We start from the raw sequence: 23211 nt of genomic DNA, 5'->3' as shown, positions 1-23211 counted from the left end.
TCCATTTTTATATGGCTCTAAGCATTGTATTAGACTGCCTGCTGTAGCATTGTTCAGGACTCAGACATACTGTACTCTCTGTTTAAGTCAAGACTGAAGACTCTGTTTATCCAGGCATACAGTTCAATTCCCACAGTCTGCTTTTAATCCTGCTGCAATGGCTTTGTACGCTGAGAACTACAGTTTGATTCTTTTCCACCATTACATTACATCCTTTACTTTTCCCATTTCTGTTCTTCATTCATAGCTTAAGACGCTCATGCCGAGGTCCACTGGCTCCTGTCACACCCAGATTCACTCCTGGCCACACATCTGTACCCCATCTGCCATCACAGAGAACCATTACCATTGTGTGTCAAACATCACCTGCATGCATGCACTCCTATTTCTTTAGAACTCACTACAGCTGTTACATAAATAAACAATAAATTTGACAATATTATTATTGGGTAAGACTAATAAGGTTCCATTTTTAAACATTAGCTAACTATTTATTAATTTGTTGATTCCAACATTTAGTGATACATTATTAAAATCAAAAGTTGTATATATCAATGTTATTTAATGGACCTGAGCTAACATGAAATAACAGTTAACAGTGTATTTTTATTAAGTATTGTTAACAAAGACAAATAAATACAGTAACGGATGTATTGCTCATTGTTAGTTAATGCATTAAATATAGATAACAAATAGAGCCTTATTGTAAAGTATTACCTATTATTGCTGGAAACAAAGACACAGCACATCAAAGTGCCGTAGGTAAGCACAGTGTGCCGATATACAGCCATATCGCACAGCTACGTGTGTAATATTGCGTTTATACAACAGCTCAACAGCATGAGTGTGTAAATACATAAGAAACAACAACAGAGTGTCTTTAAAAACCTTCTTTTTTGCAAACTACTTCAGTCTGCCACAGATTCAAATCTCAATTTGACAGTTTAACAGCTGAGCTCAAGCCTCTGTTACTAATTCGAAAATGTCACTTTAGAACTAGTAACAAAAGGACATTGAGTTGCTTCATTGAAAGCTTATTGTATTACTGTATTAAAAACTCACTAGAGTATAATGTGAGATAGACTGAGCAGGTGTGATTACCTGCATCAGATACAGCATTCATACTTCAGCTCAATCTCATATTCACAATAAAACATTAATTTGAATGTCCGTTGAGGAAGGCGATATCTTTGTCGTACTGTGCTTTCATCTGTTAAGGGTGATTTCTGATGCCAGCGCCGTTCAGTGCATTTGTTGGCTGTGTCTTACAAGCTGTTGTTGGAAGTAAAATTACTTCCTTGTTTACAACCCCGTTTCAGTCTCTTTCAAGATACAAGTCTTTACTGCTGACTCACTCATAAAAACAGCCTCTTGTAGCCATCTAATGGCAGAACAAAGAAACTAATCACCATCACGAACACACACAGTTTCTGAATACTAAATACTATTAGTATTGAATACTGGTATTATTTATATAAAATAGTATTTATTGAATAATAATATTTAATAAACAACAACAGCCATCATGAAAGTTGCTAGGCAGTTCAGTCAAAAGTACAAAGGCAGCACTGATATGCAGCATTAAATTTACATAAAATATAATGTAATGAGATTTTGCCCTCAGCCAAAACTCTTTGCTCTGAAACAGAATAGATTCATGAGGCCAAAGATCGCCTGTTAGATTTACCCAAAACAAATTATATCTCATGTTTGACCACTATAGAGACATCAGAGCCAGCAGCAAATTCCAGAAGATCTGGTCGAGGTAAGGCTGTTCTCAGAGGGTTCATGAGTGCTGAACAGCCCTGGAGCTCACATCTTCGAATACATTGAAGCAAATTCTCAACTGCATATTTGAAGTTGAACTAGATTCTTTCCTAAAAACTCCTAAAACTACATTTTGTGACACAAAGCAATATTACTGATAAAATTGAAGTGAATTTGTGTGTCCACCATGACACTCGCTGTGAGAAATACCGCAAACGGAGTGATACAAGCAGTGAAGTGGTTGGAGTTCCAATATGACTTCAATTTCGAACTCCTCTCAGCCAGTCAGATTCGAGGATCAGAAAGAACTATTGTGTAAATGTAAATTTGCCAATATTACCATTATTTCAAAAGCAAAACACATAACAGAAGCAAAACTAAACAAAAACAAAATTGTACTGACTCCTATTTCACAGAAATCACTACAGTAAATATAAATAAACAATTTAAAATTAATATATAGCTAAGATGCCAAAAGCAACTTAATCTAAAAACAACTAATTTAATTGTACATTTTATAAATTGAGTTAGTAATTGACAGCATAAACTATACTATGAAATAATCACTATTCTACTGTTTCACATGCATTTTTTCCTTTTTGGTTAGTTACAAGGATAATTATGTAGAAATATCCATATATATTTGTTTGCCAAATGGTTTGATATTTTTATATTCAGTTTACTATTTTTATTTAAGTAACTGTTTAAAGGTAAAAATATAGATTTAATGCCATTATTGTCACAGCTTACATACCCCATACAGTGTGACATTGTCATTCCTCACTTCTGTTCAATGAACTGTATCTTTAATCTGGTTAATAACAGTGAAAATGTTTATTATATATATATATATATATATATATATATATATATATATATATATATATATATATATATATATATATATATATATAAATAAAATTTTTAAATTAAATATTAAATTAAATTAAATAATTATATATATATATATATATATATATATTTTTTTTTTTTTTTTTTTTTTTTTTTTTTTTTTTTTTGTAGTCAAGACTTTAAATAAAGTGTTCCCTGCAAAATAAAAATGCATGACGACAAACTTCATCCTTACGTAAGCCTGTACGTTATAGCAGAGAGGGACGTGCGAAGAGAAATCACACTGGGTCAAACAACAAACCATTCCAAGGTGGCAGACGTACTTCACCACAGCTGAGAGCGCATGTTTGCCGCAGCCTGCACATCTGGAGCTGCTCTGCTTCAGAACACGAGCAACACGACACCAATGTGACGACTAAGTGTTTTTCTCTTCAGCAGAGCCATATAGGGAACGGCAACGGCTTTATCATCAGCATAAATTACATTGCAGCGAGACGTTTTAATTTGGCAACCAATTAAAACAGCCAGAAAGTACACAGTAGGTGACAATTACTCCTACGCTTCCGCAACATCAACCATCATCTTTTCTCCATCTTCCGAATGAAAGTGACTCGTCTCTTTTTTTGTCAAACGAATTGAATTTTGAGGTCAAAGCTTAGCCTGTGTTTGTGTAACCAAACTATTAAGTCCGCGGCTAAACCATATGTCAGTCGTGATGCTAAAACACTCTAACAAGAATGTTTATAAGATTTATGGATTAATACTATAAAAATGTAAAACTACATCCCAGATGATGCTGACACTAAGCCAACAAGGCAGTAATCTAATACGCGCTCAACCTCATCGTTCTGTTTCATCGTGCTAGCAGTTTGAGTTACATTTCGCATCTTAACCCATTCTTTTCATTTATGACTCTATGATATACAAACTATAAATATGAAATGTTTAGGAACAATCCATAGAATTATTATTATGTAAGAGGATTATATGACAGCACATGGATAAATCCTTCTTTCCGTCTTCCGTTTTTGACGAGTACAGTAGACAATGGGCTTTTCACATAAAAAAAGGTGCATTGCGAACAGGGCACAGTTGAGGAAATACACCCTAAAGGAATGATTACTTAAAACTTTTGTCTTTGCCTAAAACATTCTCTCATTTCTTATGTCGCAGAATACAGTGTTCAGAAAAAGGCCTTTCATCAAAGCTCTGCCATCAAAGTGCCATAACTGAAAGCTTTGATAGTTGGGAAACGCTGTTCAGGAACTGCAGCAAAATGGCACAACTTTCAGATAATATCAACAATGCAACATGCACGGTTTATTACACTTGGAAGAGAAAAAGAAACATCTAAGAGCCAAAAAACAACTCTGATGAGAAGGTTGTACGGTTTCAAAGCACCACAGGGCCTAGCGGGGGGCCGTGTTCTGACCGTTGAGGCATGACTGCTGGAAATTTCAATTAAAATGAATAAAATTTATTCTGTTATATTCCCTCAAACTCTGTGCATTTGGATCGTTTAAGATCTGAAGGCTGTGTACAGGGTTATATATGAAGAGTTCAGATGCAAAAGCCTTTAAATCCATCTGACGTCTTCCACTCAGTATCATTATCAAATTTTTGACTGAGATGGCTTTTAGGGGGGTTTGCATCTGAACTCTTCATATACATTCTCTCAGGTACCCCAGCCAAAATGCTATATTCGCCATTATTATATTTTTTTGGAGGGTTTTACTTTTGTTTGTTTGTTTGTTTGTTTGCTTGTTTGTTTTTGTTGTTGTTGTTTTGTTTTTTGTTTTTATTTACCATGGGTTTTGTCTTATATTTAATATTTGCTGACACTGATGTGGCCAAATAAATAAATAAATAGTATACATCCACAAATATATAATTATTATTATATTATTCAATATTATTAAACAATATAATAATAATAATAATAATAATAATAATTATTATTATTATTATTATTATTACAGTTCTTTAAGGCAATAAATTAATAAATCCATTCATTCATTCATTCATTAAACAACAACATTTTATAATAATTTGTATATAAATAATGTATATAATTGTATTTATGTATATAAATAATTAGCTTTTTTTTTTAAATATAACATGCATTTTTATAATAGTATGACTAAAATCTATAAAAAGAACTTGAGTTTGGTTTAATTATTCCACTGAGCTACTTTTATTTATTTATTTATTTATTTATTTATTTATTTATTTATTTATTTATTTATTTATTTATTTATTTTAATAGAAGTCTAAACCTAAATAAGGCTGCATTTATTTAATTAAAAAAGAAAGAAAAATAAATAATTTTATTTTATAATTTAGTCAGTGAAGGCAAATCAGAAGTTTCAGCATCATTACTCTAGTCTTTACTCCAGTCATTCTAATATGCTCATCTAATATGATTTTTATAAATTTAATGAATCTTTCTATATATCATACTTTAAATATACATAAGCCCAAATGTATAAGCAAAATGTAAAAACACAGTATAAGCTCTCAATATTGTCTACACATTTAAAGTAGTATGTCTTTATATGTTGTTTTTTTTTTTTTTTTTTTTTTTTCGGCTTGTATCAGTGCAGATCACACTGCAGTTGGATTGTGTCAGACAGCTTTAGAGCAATGCGTATGTGTAAAGCCTATTGTGTTTTATCCATTTACTCTGGAGATGGGATGGGTAGAGCGTTTTAAGATGCATGATGCACACAGTGTAAACCTGTGCACTGTACAGATCCCTGGACATTCAGTGGGATTTAGAGAGGGTCCTTGTTATTCAGCACCACAGATTAAGCCTGGCCTTGAGTACACTGACACCCTCTCAGCTGGACGGCATCCAAGGGTTAGTTCAGTTCATGCTGACAACAACAGGCAATGCAAGCGTTAGTACCCGTGGCTGCTTCAGCATTTAGCACACATTACCCCACTCCAGGAGGTTTTGCATACCTGAGACCTAAAATGACCCAACGGAAAGGGGATTACAACATAGACGGGTGTCTCGGCTTAGATGTTGTCTTGAGTGAATCTTGAGTGATTTTTTACTTGTTTGTTTAGACACAATGGGAGTGATGGGGGGTTTGTTTATTTGTTTGTTTGTTTTAAGAATCTAATACTTCTAGTCAGCAAGAAATCAAATTGATCAAAAGTGACACTAAAGACAATGGTAAGAAATGTTACTTGAGCACCAAATTATAAAATTATAAATTATAAGATTTAGTTGTGCCTTACTTTTAGCTGAAAAGAAAGTGTATGTTTATATATATATATATATATATATATATATATATATATATATATATATATATATATATATATATACACATGAAATGTTATTTGAGCACCAAATTATTGTTATTATTATTGTTATTATTATTATTGCATCACAGAATAAATAAATAAATAAAGTTCAGAATGTATGTTTTATGTAGCAAGAATGCTTTAAATTGATCAAAAGTGATGATAAAGGGATGACAAATTTATAATGTTAACAATATATACACAAAAAAATATATATATTTCAGAAATGATCAACTTTCTATTCATCAAAGAAACCTGAAAAAATTCTACTCAACTGTTTTCAACATTATTAATAATAATAATAATAATAATTTTAAAAATAAATAATATTTAGTTAGTTAGTTACTTAGTTACCTAGTTACTTAGTTTGAGCAGCAAATCAGAATATTAGAATGATTTCTAATATTAATGAAGGATCATGTGACTGGAGTAGCGATGCTAAAAATGCAGCTTTGAAATCACAGGAATAAATTACATTTTAATATATTCAAATAGAAAACTGCTAATTTATGTATTTATTTATTTATTTATTTATTTATTTATTTATTTATTTATTTATTTATTTATTTATTTATTTATTTTTAATCAAATAAATGCAGGCTTGGTAAGCAATATAAACACTTATTTTAATAATATTTTAGTAATGACATTTTACAGTATTACTGTTTTTACTGTATTTTTCATCAAAAAAATGTGTTTCAAAAACATTAGACATAAATTAAAAAAAATACCAACGCCAAATTTTTAAGTGGTAATTTTTTATAGAACAGTGGTTGTTTCACAATAAAACACCTCAGTAAAGAAGTAAACAAACGACTGACAAACAAACAAATAAATAAATAAACAAGCAAACATCAAATATTGTCTTATTTGACATCCCTTTTTACTAATCGGGTGTTTAGCTATTTCAAATTATGTTTTGGTCTTATTTCATTAAAATTAACTAGACTGCTAATTGTAGCTAAAGAACGCAAGCAAAGGCTGGAACACACTATATGTCTCGTAATAAGTAATTCTTAAATCGGCTAAAAATATCAAAACGTTCAATATCCTCCGACTAGACAGATTTATAGTCTAAAGCTGTGCCTATCTGCAGACTGGCTCTGACTTTCACAACTACCATCGACTCGTCCAGACTGTAAATCAGGGCAACAGTCTGTACAAAAGTTGTGTAGTATATTACAAAGTATATTACAATCTTAAGTCGTCTATTAGCTCAAAAGTTAGACCAAACAATTACATACACATACAGTAACTAAGAGTTACATTACTGCTGAGTGAAATAAAAATATTTCATAAAACAAATGTTAAAATAATCAGTTTGTTAATTTGTATGTTGATTAGTCAATAGCTTTTGTTTTGATTTGTTTCAACCAGTCTTTCACGGACTGTCAGTTTGAGAGTCATTGTTCAGAAAGAAAGAAGGAAAGAAAGAAAGAAAGAAAGGATAGATCTTGGTAAACACCCATACAAGTTTGCTCCAGATAGCACATTTGAAGACCAGCACAGTTTGGAACTAATATGTAAAACAAAAAAGATACTGACAAGATGTTCAGCCTAAGGGTTGAGACTGCTCAAACAGATTACTAACATGGCAGCAGACACCTTACACACACCTGGCCTTCCTCACTGATCCATGTGTACACGTATGATTGATATTTATAATGGCCTGAGGCTGTGCTGCAGTGTCAGGTTTGGTCTGACTGATTTGCAGTGACTGCCCAGAAGAGAACTGTACGACGTCTGAAACTTTCCTGACCTGTTTGCATACACAGTCATACATCTTACGTAAATACACTGCCATGATATCAAATTATATAAGAAATCTATGCTCAGAAGTGCAGCGATGATTGATTGATAGATAGATGATAGATAGATAGATAGATAGATAGATAGATAGATAGACAGACTACATTCATGCCAAATTTCAATATCACCACAATATCTCAAACCTCTTCATTCTTCGTTTAGCTTTGTATTATAGATGTGATTAAATCATTTATTATTCATTGTCTGTCATTGTCAAACTGGTTGCTGAAATTGGATCCAGCAAAAGCGTTATAATCTAATAATGGCCATTGACTATATAGTATTTACCACCCTAAATCTGCAGGCTTGGTTAATGTAATAAAAAGTAATTGGGCTGGGAACCACGCTGTGGAACCACTGTGCTAATTAGGATACAGTTTCTCATAAAATGAGGATTGATAAGTACGCCCATAAGCTTATTAATAATTGTCTTTTAAAGTATGCTAAGATATCTACACTGACAACTTAAGATTTATCATACTGAGGGTGGTGGAACAAACTCCCAACTAAACAGCCGAATTGTGATGCAATCAATCAATCAATCAATCAATCAATCAATCCTATTTTTTTATACTTTGTTAATTCTTATTGATATCCCCAAATAAGTGATACAATAGTTTAGGTACAGCATCACTCAAAGGCAAAAGTTAGCAATTCATAAATAAATACATACATACATACATGCATATATACATGCTATTTATGTTTTCATACTTAAATCAAAGTTGAATCTTATTCATATCCCCTAATAAGTGATAAAACAGAACTCTGTTTGGATGCAGCATCACTCAAAATAAAATAAAATAAAATAAAATAAAATAAAATAAAATAAAATAAAATGTAATAATCGATCAATCAATTTATATTTATGAAATGATTATTGATTATTAAATGGTTTATGAATATTAAATCCTAGTCATACCCCCAAATAAGTAATACCTACAACATAATTCTGTTTGGATCACTCAAAAGCAAAATTTAGCGATTTTAAAATAAAATAAAATAAAATAAAATAAAATAAAATAATGTTGTTGTTTTTTTTTGTTTGTTTGTTTGTTTTTAATACTTTGCTAAATATTATTCATATTACCAAATAAGTGATACCTACAACAGAATTTTGTTTGGATGCAGCATCACTCAAAGGCAAAAGTTAGCAATTTTAAAATGAAATGAAATTAAATGAAATTAAATGAAATTAAATTAAAATCAATTTATGTTTTTTTATACTTTGCTAAATATTATTAATATCCCCAAATAAGTGACAAAACAGAACTCTATTTAGATGCAGCATCACTCAAAGGCAAAAGTTAGCAATTCTAAAATTAATTGAAATGAAATGAAATGAAATTAAATGAAATGAAATGATCAATCAATCAATCAATCAATGGTATTTATGATGTCATACTTTGTTAAATCTTATTCATATTCCCAAATAAGTGAAACAATAGAACTCTGTTTGGATGCAGCATCATCCAATCATGGCAAAAGTTAGCAAAATAACAAATAAATAAAACAAAATAATAATAAAATAAAATAAACTATAAAATAAAATCAGTCAAAGGCAAAAGTTAGCAACCCCATTATTAATTTATTCCACAATCAAAATGGTCTAACATTAGTACAGAGGCTATAAAATAAGACCAGTTCAGTAAGTTAAATTTTGATTCCATACGCATTTCTACACCGAATTAATGTCTTGTTTAAAACTAGACTTACACATAAGCCTTGAATGTGTTATTTTTCAATTTCCCCCACATCTGATTCTCCTCAAGGTAGTTATTATCAATTATTCAGCTTTACCTTAGTCAGTTCTTTCCCGTCTTTCATCTATTTCTATTATTTCTACAGCACGCTTACCTGCTTCACTTTTTATCCTACTTGCTTGCTTTGTGATTCAGCGATCGGCCCTTTAGACACCTGCTTTGTTTCCGAAGTGTTTGTGTATTTTCACACTAACCCTTCAGCTTTTCTTTTCACTCAGTCTCCTATCGACTTTCCTACTTCTCTTTATCAGCCGCCAATCGCTTTTAATGTCTCTAAGGAGCAGTGCAGCAGGCATGCTGTCTCTTTCATCCCGGCACCAGACCTCCATTTTGTGGGATTTCACATCCGTTTCCTTTATTCGTTCAAGGTCTCTCGAGGTTAAATGACATTCCCAAGGTCCCTGGGTCATATTAGCTGCGGTAACCTATTCGGCCTGTGCCAAAAGTGAGAGGATATTAAGTTTTCAGAATAACATGAAGTAAACATAGAAGAAGACACTATAGTGGTGGAAATAATAAATGAGAAATAAATTAAATTATTATTATTTATTTATTTATTTATTGATATTATATTATTATTATTATTTTAAGAAGGTAGGTTTACAGCAATTTCAGAACTGCAAAAATCAAAAAGCCAGAAAGAAAGAAAGGACCATAAATATACAATGCAAATATGAAATGTATAAATATTTAAAGTATATTAAAAAAAAAAAAAGTACCACCTTGATCAAGACAACTACCTTGTTCTCAGGCCATAACAAAGATTTGTGTGAAATTTAATAACTTTTTACATTTGAATGTTTCCAAACATTTAAAGAACAATCAAAATCATTCAGAAAACATATTGTCTATGTTTACCTGATGTCCCAGTTTTGCTAAACTCACCCTGTTGATTTATTAATATGCATTGACGGTGAAATACATCAGGATGCATTTGTCAGTGAAACTTCTCAATGTATTGCGAATAGTTTGTTGTCCCTGCCTGGCCATGAGAGTAAACTTTGCTCATTATAAATACTGATTTGTTTATGCAAATTATGCAAATTGCTTTGGGAGATGCTAGCATGTGAGGTCACTGAGAAAATCAAATAAACTTGCAGGGTGTGTAATAACAAAGTCTAACAACTGTACCTGCAACAAAAAGCATGGTAGCAAATACTATACTAAAATTACTAAAATACTATTTTAGTATTTTTTAATACATTAAAGACTATTTTAAATAAATGTTGTTCTTTTTAAACTTTTTATTCATCAAAAAAGTAGCACAGGTTCCAAGATATATCAAGCATCAGTGTTTCCAACACTGATAATAAATTAGCATATTAGAATGATTTCTGAAGGATCATGTCAATGTTGTGTGTAACTAATTAATAAGTAATTAGTTACTGTAATCTAATTACTTATCCCTTGAAAAAGTAAAGTAAGGCATTACTCTTTTTTTCTGTAATTTAATTACAGTTACTTCTTGTGTATATGAACTTAATACTGTGTGCAGACTGTAGAACATTTATATACAATACAATAGTGGATTTAACATAAAAAATCAAAGTCTGACGTTAAAATGCATGCTTTTTATGTACCCTTCTCACTTAAAATGAGTTAATATTAACACTGGTAAAACTTCAGTGTCCAATTCTCACTATTAACTAGTTGGTTATTAAATGTTAATGGATATTGGCTGTTTATTATTACTTAAAAAGCATATGTTAATGTCTTATCCTGCAAGACCTTATTCTAAATCCAATCCTGCTCAATTCCTACCCAATTCTTAAATGTAACAACTATGCTTTATTAATAAGCAGTAATTAGGAGTATATTGAGTAAATAGTGAGAACTGGACCCCGATCTAAAAAAAAAAGTGTGACCAGCATAACTGATGTAGTTATCTATTATTTATTTGAAAGAATTAAAAGATCTTTCATGTCTATCCTTGTATCATTGAAGGATTAGGTAATTTACACAACAACAATTTGCAGATAATTTACTCACCCCTTTGTATTCCAAGATGTTCATGTCTTTCTTTCTTTAGTCGTTAAGGAAAACATTTCAGGAATTATCTCTATATAGTGGACTTCCATGGTGCTCCCAAATTTGTACTTCTAACATGCAGTTTAAATGCAGCTTTAAATGGCTCTAAACGATCCCGGCCGGGGGCGAAGGGTCTTATCTAGCGAAACGATCGGTCATTTTCAAAACAAATTGACAATTTATACACTTTTTAAATTCAAATGCTGGTCTTGTCTCGTCTCTGCGATGCGCATGAGTAGTCTGTGTAATCCGGGTTAATACAGTTAGGGTATGTCGAAAAACTCCCACCTCATTTTTTTCTCCAACGTCAACATAATCCTACATCACTGTTTTGCCTTGTTTTGTAAAGGGCGTTTGATTTTCTTAGCATGTTCACTTTGTAAACACTGTTGGGGAAGTTGGGGAAGAAAGCGAAATGGGAGTTTTTCCGACATACCCTAACTGTATTGACCTGGATTACACAGAGTTCGCATGCGCGTCGCAGAAAATAAACAAGACGAGCGTTTGAGGTTAAAAAGTATATAAATTGTCAATGTGTTTCCTAAATGACCGATCGTTTTGCTAGATAAGACCCTTCTTACTCGGCTGGGGTCGTTTAGAGCTCTTTGAAGCTGCATTTAAACTACATTTTGGAGGTTCAAACTTAGGGGCATCATTGAAGTCCACTATATGGAGATAATTCCTTAAATGTTTTCCTCAAGAGACATAATTTCTTATCGACTGAAGAAAGAAAGACATAACATCTTGGATGACAAGGGGGTGAGTAAATTATCTGTAAAGTTTTGTTCTGGAAGTGAACTTCTTGAATTGCTAGTCGCTTTACTTTTGTCTTGTACAAGCCTAAATTAATCAAACTCTTTTATAAAATGTTATTTCGTATTAAATTAGAATCTTCCCAACTAACTAAGAACGTTTTGCTAATGTTCCCTATTTATTTATTTATTTATTTATTTATTTGCTGCGTCTCAATAGTAACATAGTAAAAAAAAATGTTATATTAAATTAAAAAAATAAATAAAAAAGTATTATATTTCTATATCGTTCACTGATAATTCCTTACTATTTCATTACCTATCGAAAACGCCCTCGGTAAATTCTTTATTGTTGCAAACAGACATACAAAATCACGTTTATACCAGTACAAAACACATTATTTTCATATTTTCGTGTTCGCTGTCCGTGGTGCTGAAACAAACCACTGATAATGGGCAAAGAAACCAAAGGGCGCAGCGCATTTCTTTCACTGCGCCGGTCAGATTATCGTCTCTTTTTGCGTTGGTCCGATTAGAGCCGCTCACGTGCCGGGCGTTCATTTCATATTTCCCCCTGGTCCATTAGTTTCGCCAGACTTGAGTTCTCCCTTCGTACTCTATAACGATGCATCCTTTTACCTCTCACCAACCTCAAAGTCACAAGTTTGTGCCATCCGCGCTGACAGAACGCCTGTTTGTGTGCATGTAGAGGAGCAGCGCTTCAGGCGGAGGCATGCATGCTTATTGGCAGTGAGCAGTGAAGATCTACCCCTATAACGCCCACTCTTCAGCATGCTCCAAGACGAGCAGACGCTTCGTGCGTATTTGTCTTCTAACTCACCCATCTATCAGGATGATATTGCAAGAGGCTTCCTTCTCGAGGATCTACACCTCTGACGGATTGGATTGTCCTGTATTTCAGCAGCGTACGGATATGTATTCTTTATTGCAAGGTGAAACTGAAAAGCCAAGGAAACTAGCTATCTGATTCGCCGCCGCACCTGGGAAAGAAGGGTCGAGCACAAGAATGGGAACTATTTGTGCGCGAAAGCAAAAGTAGAGGCAAATTGCGTTACGCGAAGAAAATGAAAGCTTGTTTTTTGGCGCACATTGTGAAGAACATTAAGGTACTGTGCAACCGTACCGAACCTGTCTGATCTTTTACCCCGGCTTTAATTAGCGCTATCCCACCCCGTCCTCACCAAACGACCACCGGCTTTCACTTTTCACCGGAGGAGAAGGAGCATCGCTGTGGAAAGGTAACCTTTTTTCTTAAAAGACTCTTTAGAACAGCTTGCTGAGATTAATTGCCGGCGCAGCGCAAACTATTTCTCTCTTCTTGCTTTGCGCATCTTTGGTTTCAATTTGGGCTCTGATGACTATGAAGCTATTTTAGATGCAATGATCTCGAGGTGTTTCTCTGCATGGATGCTGAGTAATGGTCAGCAATGCACCAGAGCCACGATTCTCCCTATCATGAATTTGATAGCTCACTTTCTCCTCTTTATTTGCATATGCAATTACTAGAAGGTTTTGGATCTTGCAAAATGGTGTTTCATTGTGTTTAGGCAAACTGTAGGCTATATAAGCGTTCTTATAATGTTAGGGTTAGGGTTGTGGGTTAGTTCTGCCTGACAAGATATTTTACCCATGGTGGCAGCACACCCTGATAGGTTTTTTTCTGCTCGACAAGATGTTCTACCCACGTTTATACTGCGATAGTACATCTAGATAGGGGTTTTCTGCTTGCAATTTGACAGATGACTATTGGTTTTAAGTGCATCAGACCTCTTGATATAATCTAGCAGCAAAGATGCATCCAATACTTGGATGAAATATATGCATACTGTATTCTAAGTCACTGGCAGGTCATCAAAATGATGTTATTTGTCTTTAAACCTCATATGGATTTATGGAAATGCAAAAATTATGCCATTGCTTTCTTATGTTCATTAGCAAACACTGTTTAATATCTGTTCACTAGTGCATTTCTAATGTAACTATGCTTTAAAAGGAAGATCAAACTCACTTGGTTAATTTCCATGCATTGCATATTTGCCTGCTGTGATACTAAGTCTAAAATTTGGAGGAGTTTTGAATGTCAAGTTGCAAAGCTCATAATGTCTTATTCTCGTTCGCAGGTAGGGGGCCACGGTGGGCCTGTAGATGAGTTCTTGTGCTGTATCTTCTATAGCTTCTGTAGCCTGAAAACATTTGAGTCATGTCAGGTGCAGGTGGTTATTTCATAACCGGTCTTAATTTAATCCGTATGTGCTGTTAGCAAACATATGTTTCTTTGCCTTTAATGCCCTTCAACATGATCGCCATCTGAGTTGGGTTATTTCATTATATTGTTTCTTTATAGCCATATTGGGTTTGATGGGATATGCAAATGACACAGTTGCTTATTTTGACTTATTGCAGGGCTTCTGTTGGTGTTACAATATCTTAATTAGCCCTTCCACAAATTAAGGTCTAAAATGTCTTAAATCATGGATGTGTTAATTTTAATATGTGCATATTTCAGATATTTGTTCTTGTTTTAATTATATATATATATATATATATATATATATATATATATATATATATATATATATATATATATATATATATATAATCATTTTGAAGAATGGTAACCAAACAGTTGACAGTAGCCATTGACTTCCTTCCTTTTTTTTTTCTTCTTTTTTTCTTTTTTCGATACCATGGAAGTCAATGGCTACCATCAACTGTTTGATTACCATTCTTCTTCTTCTTTTTCTTTCTTTTTTTTTTTTTTTGAAAAACTCAAAATTATTATTATTATTATTATTATTATTATTATTATTATTATTATTTCAAGAATGCTAATACAAGTCATGTACATGTAAAGGGATAATTCACATAAAATAAATTAATTCTGTCATCATTTACTCACAGTTAAGTTTTTCCAAAAAGAAAAAAAAAAACAAAAAAAAAACATGAAGAATTGGAAACTTGAAGAATATTGGTTATAGTTGATGGTAGCTATTGACTTTTTTTTTTTTTTTTTTTTTTTTTTTTTTTTTTTTTTTTTCATGTCCATTTTTTTTGTGTGTGTCCAAGTCAGTGGTTTGGTTACCATTCTTCAAAATGTTCTTCTTAAAAAAATAAAAAAATAATAATAAAAAAAAACTTGACTTAATAGTTAAAAAAATAAATAAAATAAAATAAAATAAAATAAAATAATACAATACAATACATTAAAATAAAATAAAATAAAATAAAATAAAATAAAATAAAATAAAATAATACAATACAATACAATACAATAAAAGAATAAAATAAAATTCTGTCATCATTTACTCACAGTTTTTTCAAAAAATAACATTTTGAAGAATACTGGTAACAAAACGGTTGACGGTAGCCATTGACTTCCATAGATTTTTTTCTTCTTTTTTTCTTTTTTTTCCCCCCAGTCAATGGCTACTGTCAACTATTTGTAAAGAGATATTTACATATAAAATTAAATAAAAAAATAAAATAAAATAAAATAAAATAAAAAATACATTCTGTCATCATTTACTCACAGTTAAATTTTTTACAAAAAACAAATTTTTTAAAGAATGTTGGTAACCAAACGGTTGATGGTAGCCATTGACTTCCACAGAATTGTATTATTACTATTATTTTATTTAATTTAATTTATTTTTTCCATACTATGGAAGTCAGTGGTTACCGTCAGCTGTTTGGCTCCCAGTATTCTTCAAAATATTTTCTTTTGTGCTCACCACCAGAAATAAATGTATACAGTTTCAGAACAACATGAGAGTGAGTAAATGAAGACGAGCGATGAATTTTCATTTGTGGGTGAACTATCCCTTTAAAGACTGTATCAATATAATGTGTTTGATTCAATTTATTTCCTATGTTATTTTCTTTATTTGGTCTTAAAAGGTCTTTGAAAGTCCTGCAGAAGCCCTTTATTCATATATTAGTCAGCTTCATGATAAAAATGATAATGCAGCCCTATATTCTCTTTTATGGATTGATGGTTAGTGATGTGACATCCAACTATAACAGAGCAGGACGAATAAAATGCAAATACCCAGAGGTGGATTTTTTAGGACCAGCACGTCCCGTTATTGCAGTATGCACATGGCACGACCATTTGTTTAAGGAGTCACCGTTTAGCTGTGAGAACAGGGCTGGCGGAACAGTCTGGTTTTGCTGCATCTGTCACAGCGACCACAGTATAGCTATTTTCTCTCGCCTGCTGCATCATGATGCATCCCCTGTTGTGTGAAATGAAAAAGTGTCTTTGAATTAGATTGATTTGCAAGGTTTTACAGGTTTCTTTAGCATTTTAGAGCTCGTGCTGGTGTCAGATGAACAGCGAGGAAACACATGGTGGAAAAGGGCACGCTAAAAGCTTCAAATTGCACTGATTGGACTTCCGCTCTCCTGGTGAAACCTCTTTGAGCTTATCTGAGACTAGATGATGACTTTTAGAAAAGATGTGTTTCTTGAGAGACTATTCCAGCCAAAAAAAAATAAAATAAATAAAAAGCTCATCCTAGTTCCTTCAGATAAGCTGTGTGAATTTTATGTTTTTTGACAAAAAGACAACACAGTTTTGCATCTCATTAAGATATATATTTTTTAAATTAAACACTATTTATTTATTTATTTAAATATGTCATTTATGTGCTTATTTATTTATCTAGTCTTTTTTTTTTTTATTTACTCATGAGACACTTTACATTTATTTATTTATTTATTTGGGAAGATATTGTGTTGGCTGTTATTATTATTATTATTAGTAGTAGTAGTAGTATACTAGAAGAAACTTCTCAATCAGAAAATCTAAAAAAAAAAAAAAACTTTTTTATTTTATTTTATTTTATTTTATTTTATTTTATTTTATTTTATTTTATTTTATTTTATTTTATTTTATCCAGATACACTTATTTTAGCTTGATTTCCACATTGTTTATTTTATTTATTTTATTTTATTTTATTTTATCCAGATACACTTATTTTAGCTTGATTTCCACATTGTTTATTTTATTTATTTTATTTTATTTTATTTTATCTAGATACTCTTTTTAGCTTGATTTCCACATTGTTTAATAGTATTTTATTTTATTTTATTTTATTTTATTTTATTTTATTTTATTTTATTTTATTTTATTTTATTCAGATACACTTATTTTAGCTTGATTTCCACATTGTTTATTTTATTTATTTTATTTTATTTTAATTTGTTTTATTTTATCTAGATACTCTTTTTAGCTTGATTTCCACATTGTTTAATAGTATTTTATTTTATTTTATTTTATTTTATTTTATTTTATTTTATTTTATTTTATTTTATTTTATTCAGAAACTTTTTTGCTTAATTTCTGCATCAAGTTAAATAGTATTTTATTTTATTTTATTTTATTTTATTTTATTTAGATACTCTTTTTTAGCTCGATTTCCACATTGTTTAATAGTATTTTGTTTTATTTTATTTTATTCAGAAACTTTTTTTCGCTTAATTTCTGCAGCAAGTTAAATAGTATTTTATTATTTTATTTTATTTTATTTTATTTTATTTTATTTTATTTAGATACTCTTTTTTAGCTTGATTTCCACATTGTTTAACAGTATTTTTTATTTTATTTTATTTTATTCAGAATTTTTTTTTGCTTAATTTCCGCATCAAGTTAAATAGTATTTTATTTTATTTTATTTTATTTTATTTTATCTAGATGCTCTTTTTTAGCTTGATTTCCACATTGCTTAATAGTATTTTATTTTATTTTATTTTATTTAGATATTCTTTTTTTAGCTTGATTTCCACATTGTTTACTAGTATTTTATTTTATTTTATTTTATTTTATTTTATCCAGATACTTATTTTAGCTTGATTGCCACATAAAGTTTAATAGTATTTCATTTCATTTCATTTCATTTCATTTCATTTTATCCAGATACTCTTTTTAGTATGATTTCTGCATCGTTTAATAGTATTTTAATTTGTTTTATCCAGATACTCTTTTTAAGCTTGATTTACACAAGTTTAATAGTATTTTATTTTATTTTTTAATTTTATTTTATCCAGATACTTATTTTAGCTTGATTGCCACATCAAGTGTATTTTATTTTATTTTATTTTTTATTTTCCAGATACTCTTTTTTTAGCTTGATTTCCACATCAAGTGTAATAGTTTTCTGTTAGTCAGCGTTACTGGTTTCACAGTGTAGCAAAATGTAATTTAACCATCGTTTGTTGCCGTAATTCCATAAGAGCCACTGAGTGGAATATTTCAGATTCCCTCCTTTTCCCTCCCTCCTCCCCTGTCATCCATCATGAGCCGCGCCGCTCACCGAATATGCAGACAAGGCCTTATATTCCGCTCAAGATTGAACACTCCATCCCAGGCTTTTCAAACAGACTGTCATATTTTTCCAGCATGTGGTAGGACCAGGGTGCACACTTCAATCTCCAGAGAGAAAGACAGAGAGTGGGCTCACCATGAAGCAGAGTGGTGCTCAGGCATGATTGGAATGGAAGTAGAGAGCGGGCCGAGGGAAAGGAAGAGGAAGTCCCTCTCTTTTTCTCTCTCCCAGGGGTGTAGAGTTCGGTATTAACGAGAGGCAGTGATGAGTGGGGTCTGCAATTACCCTCAGGCCTCCGTCACGCCACAGCTGCCTCGGCTTGCGGCTAATTGCGCCGATGTATTAGCCTGTGTGTTGCTCTTCTATTACCTATTACTCTTCCCACTCCCTCTCCTCGACGCTTAACGTGCCCGGCGACCGCTCTAAATGAACTCTCGCCACTTTTGAGTTGATGCCCAACAACAGACTTTCGCCAGCGGAGCTTAAACGGCCAGACGTGTAATTTTCCAGTTGATCTGGTCTGGAAGCCAACGCAGATACACATCGCAGACAGCGCAACGGAGGCGAGGCTGTAAAAACGGCGGGGAGTGAAGCGGAGTAAAGGATGGTGAAGGTCGGGCCTGTTCTTCCATTATGCTGCGAAGCACATCAATATTCTGCTTAAACATTTCACACCTCAGCAAAATCAATGGCTCTCTGTTGGACCTGAGGAGGCTAGTAAAGCTTTTGAGCCCTAATGTGTTTATCTTCGGTATTAGCAACAACTCGCTGCAAATCCTATTCTTCGTAGGGCTTGTTTTATTGTAAAAAACAATATGAGTCAGCAATAGGACTCTGCTTGATTTAATTTTCCCTTTACGTCGGAGCGGATGCCAGTAGCACTTGAACCGCCAACTGTTACTTTCCCCCAGAAAGCTGGCAAAAGGTCGAAATCCATAATGAAGGTGCAGCAGGCGGCGCAATGAGAAATTTAACTTTTGTTACTCTATTCGCTGAAGGTCAAAATAAATGAGGAGGAGCGGCGTGTCGTTCCGCAGACACCCTATCCGGACCGGATTAGATTTCTCAGAGGACCCCTTGAGTTAGCTGCAAAACAGTAGGTAATTTGCTATTTTTTGGTTTTTGTGTGGGGGAAAACACAGACGTTTGATTTCAGAGGATTAAAATCGCAAAGTATGTCTGTGAAACACAAATTAACCTGACCTCCTCAGGGAAAACTAGTCCTGTCCAAAAAGGGCTTAAGAACAGGAGCTTTCACAGTATGCAGTTACCAGCGCTCTCACTGGAGGACTCACATTTGGAATAATACAAGGATTTGGCAGCTACTTTTTTGTATAAAACCAGTTGTAATCAGGATCCAAAATAAGCATTTACCCATACCAACCAATGGCAGGTGAATAGAAAAAATTTGCCGGATTCATTCATTCATTCATTCATTCATTCATTCATTCATTCATTCATTTGTATTTACCTAGCCAATAAGTGTTTTAAATCTAAAATATATTCATATAATTTCAATATAATCTATAATTATTATGTTTTGTTTTGTGCATTCTAAATTAAACAAATTGTTATTATATATGTTTTTGTTTTTCGTTTTGTCACTAAATATATTGCTGTTATTCTTTTGTATTTATAATATTAATTATAATATAGTTTAAATCATTAATTATATATTTATTTTCTATCATTGTAATATAATTAATTATTTTCATTCTAAATAAAATAAATTACAATTATATATGATTAATTATAAACCCAATAATTGTTAATTGTGTCTTTAGGTAATTATTTTGTATTATTTATATTAGTTATTTTATCATTTATAATCTAATAATTGTAATAACTAATTATATTTTAGTTTATAGTTTATATCATTTATTATGGTTAAAATTATTATTAATAATAATATTACAATTAATAATAATAATAATAATAATAATAATAATAATAATAATAATAATAATAATAATAATAATAATAAACAATAATTTAATTTTAAATAAAATCTTAATTATAATATAATATAGTATAATATAATATAATAAAATATAATATAATACAATAATATAGTTTTAATAATTGATTATATATTTCATATAATTCTAATATAATTATTTTAATCCTAAATAAAATTAATTTATATTATATATGATAAATTATAATCTGAATAACTATTAATTTCATCCTTAATAAATGAGTTAATATTATATAAGACTGATTATACACCCAATTGTCAATTTTTTTTTCACTATGTAATTATTTTGTATCATTTATATTACTTATTTTATGATTTATAATCTAATAATTGTAATAACTAACTATATATTAGTTTATATCGTTTACTCTAATTATAAATTATTTTTATTTGGAGTAAAACTAATTATGATTATATATGATTACTCATCCAAACGACTGTTCATTATGAATTTATTCATTATATATATATATATATATATATATATAGATAGATAGATAGATAGATAGACAGATAGATATATAGATATAGATATAAAACAAACTGTTATTTTTATATGGGATTATTTATGTTCCTTTTTTTTCCATTTTGTCACTATGTAATTATTTTGCTGTTATTTGTTTGTATATTTATGATTTGATTTAATATAATACAGTATAATATAATATAATATAATATAATATAATATAATATAATATAATATAATATAATGTAGTTTTAATCATTTAAAAAATATTATTTTTATTTGGAGTAAAATTAATTATGATTATATATGATTAATTATCCAAATGATGGTTTATGTAATATGTCATATTTTGCTCTTTTACTCATATATTTGCAGCAGACATACCAACCAGTTTGATTTTATTCCTCATATTTTAGGTTTGGTTGCTTACTTCCTGATGGTTACAACATTTTACTCTTTAATGGAAGAAAAATGTCTTGCTTTCGGCCTCGTCAGAAGATGTGTGACAGCCACTGAGCTTTAGTAGACCGGTTGTATCTCCTGTCATTTTTACGCTGAGTTCTAAAGCATGTAATTTCTAAAAGTGCTGGTTGGTAATTTGACTTCTTTATTTATTTCTTGTTTATTTGTACTCAACGAATATTAAATTTGCACCCTGGATTTTAATGTCACTTATTTTACCAAGAATGTAAAGTATGCACAGTCACATTATTCCAAAAGCCAGAACTGTAAAAAAAAAGTTCCTTAGTGTGTAATACATTAAAAATGTATGTTGATAGTGTTTGATCTAGTCAGTTTTCCCCTCCGTAAGCAGTTTTAAATTTCAAATGTACTTTAAATAATAATTATGTGAAATATGACCCAGAAAATGCAGCATTTGGCTCACTCAGTTCAAAATCCAGTCACTCTATATAGTACCCTCAACATTGTGTCTGTTGGTCTAATTAAGGTCTGCTTAAGTGCACTTTATGTATTTGTCCTGCGCTCCAAAGCCCTCTATTGATCTACGGTTACAGCCAGTCAAACCACAGCCAAAGCCTTTACTAATCCATTCTGGGGTTCCTGCAGAGAAACAGATCCAGCACGGTGGGAAACCATCACTTCCTATTTGGCCTTTCAAGGATGACTGATCCCTACAGTCTGTCTTCTTCTTTCCTTGGCTCAGTGAAAATCACTTTATGACGGGGTCCCGGCACAATCACCGCTGTCTGACCGATGCTTAAGTCTGAGTGAATGCTCTGCTTTCTTCATTCAGGGCTGATCAGCAGTTAAATGCCCTCAAATGAAGAGATTGATGTTGGCATGGGAAAATGGTGGAGACGGGGACCTAGCAGTTCCTCATTGAATGATGGCATTTATTCAGATGTGTGGCATAGTCAACCATTTTATTGAGGACTATTCATGTTAATCTTAGGATCTGAGGTGCGCAAATTGCATTCAGCACAGATTTTGTGCCCTATTATTTCTGTTTGGTGTCAGTGTCACCCCATCAAAGTTGATATTCAGAAACTAGACTTTTCTAGTTCTCACTATAGTCTAAACCAAAGAAAACTTGTCTTCTCATATCCGTATCCTTAAGAAACCCAGACATAAAGTTGAGCTCTCTAACTCTTCTTTATATCTGCGTTTCATAAGAGTAACGAATCATATGGTGCCTCTGGAGCCGAGAGGCTTTAAGTGACTCAGTGGCTTGAGATAGTAGGATTTGAATCTATAGGATGGGATATTTTTTATTTTTTTTGTTCAAAGTGTGACATTCTTATCTTTGAGTTACTTTCCCCTTATCAGACCAAAATTTTAAAGGGCCTTTTTTTTAAAATATAAGATATGGCGTTTGAAGTGACGGTTAAGCATTGAAACCATTGAATACTTTCTCTTATTCTACAATTCTTATTGATTTCTCTGTGGTGTTTCCATCACCAACTTTTAACTGGAACCTCATCATAAGTCGGAGTTCCGACACGGAATCTTGGAGGAATCGCAACAACTCCAACTTCAGAATCAAATATGGCTGCTCAGTGAGTGAAAAGTTGCTCATTCTGAGTTCTCAGTAACTTTTAACTGGAGCGCCATCATTAATCCGAGTTCCGACACGGGATCTTGGAGGAATCGCAACAACTTCAACTTCAGAAT

General features: G+C 31.6%; 1 protein-coding gene across 2 annotated transcripts in view; it reads left to right on the top strand.

Annotated features, from left to right (window-relative positions):
- Window positions 1–13050: 13050 nt before the first annotated feature.
- zgc:172282 (leucine-rich repeat and fibronectin type III domain-containing protein 1-like protein) overlaps window positions 13051–23211 on the top strand; it is a 163207-nt gene continuing 153046 nt past the window's right edge. For both annotated transcript variants that reach the window (XM_051130073.1, XM_051130075.1), the window contains exon 1: window positions 13051–13545. The gene's annotated coding sequence lies outside the window, so the exon portion shown is untranslated. The remainder of the gene's footprint in view (window positions 13546–23211) is intronic.

The sequence above is a fragment of the Labeo rohita genome, chromosome 15 (genome assembly GCF_022985175.1).
Source record: "Labeo rohita strain BAU-BD-2019 chromosome 15, IGBB_LRoh.1.0, whole genome shotgun sequence".
Classification (NCBI taxonomy): Eukaryota; Metazoa; Chordata; class Actinopteri; order Cypriniformes; family Cyprinidae; genus Labeo; species Labeo rohita.
This window is presented reverse-complemented; position numbering and strand designations above follow the sequence as displayed.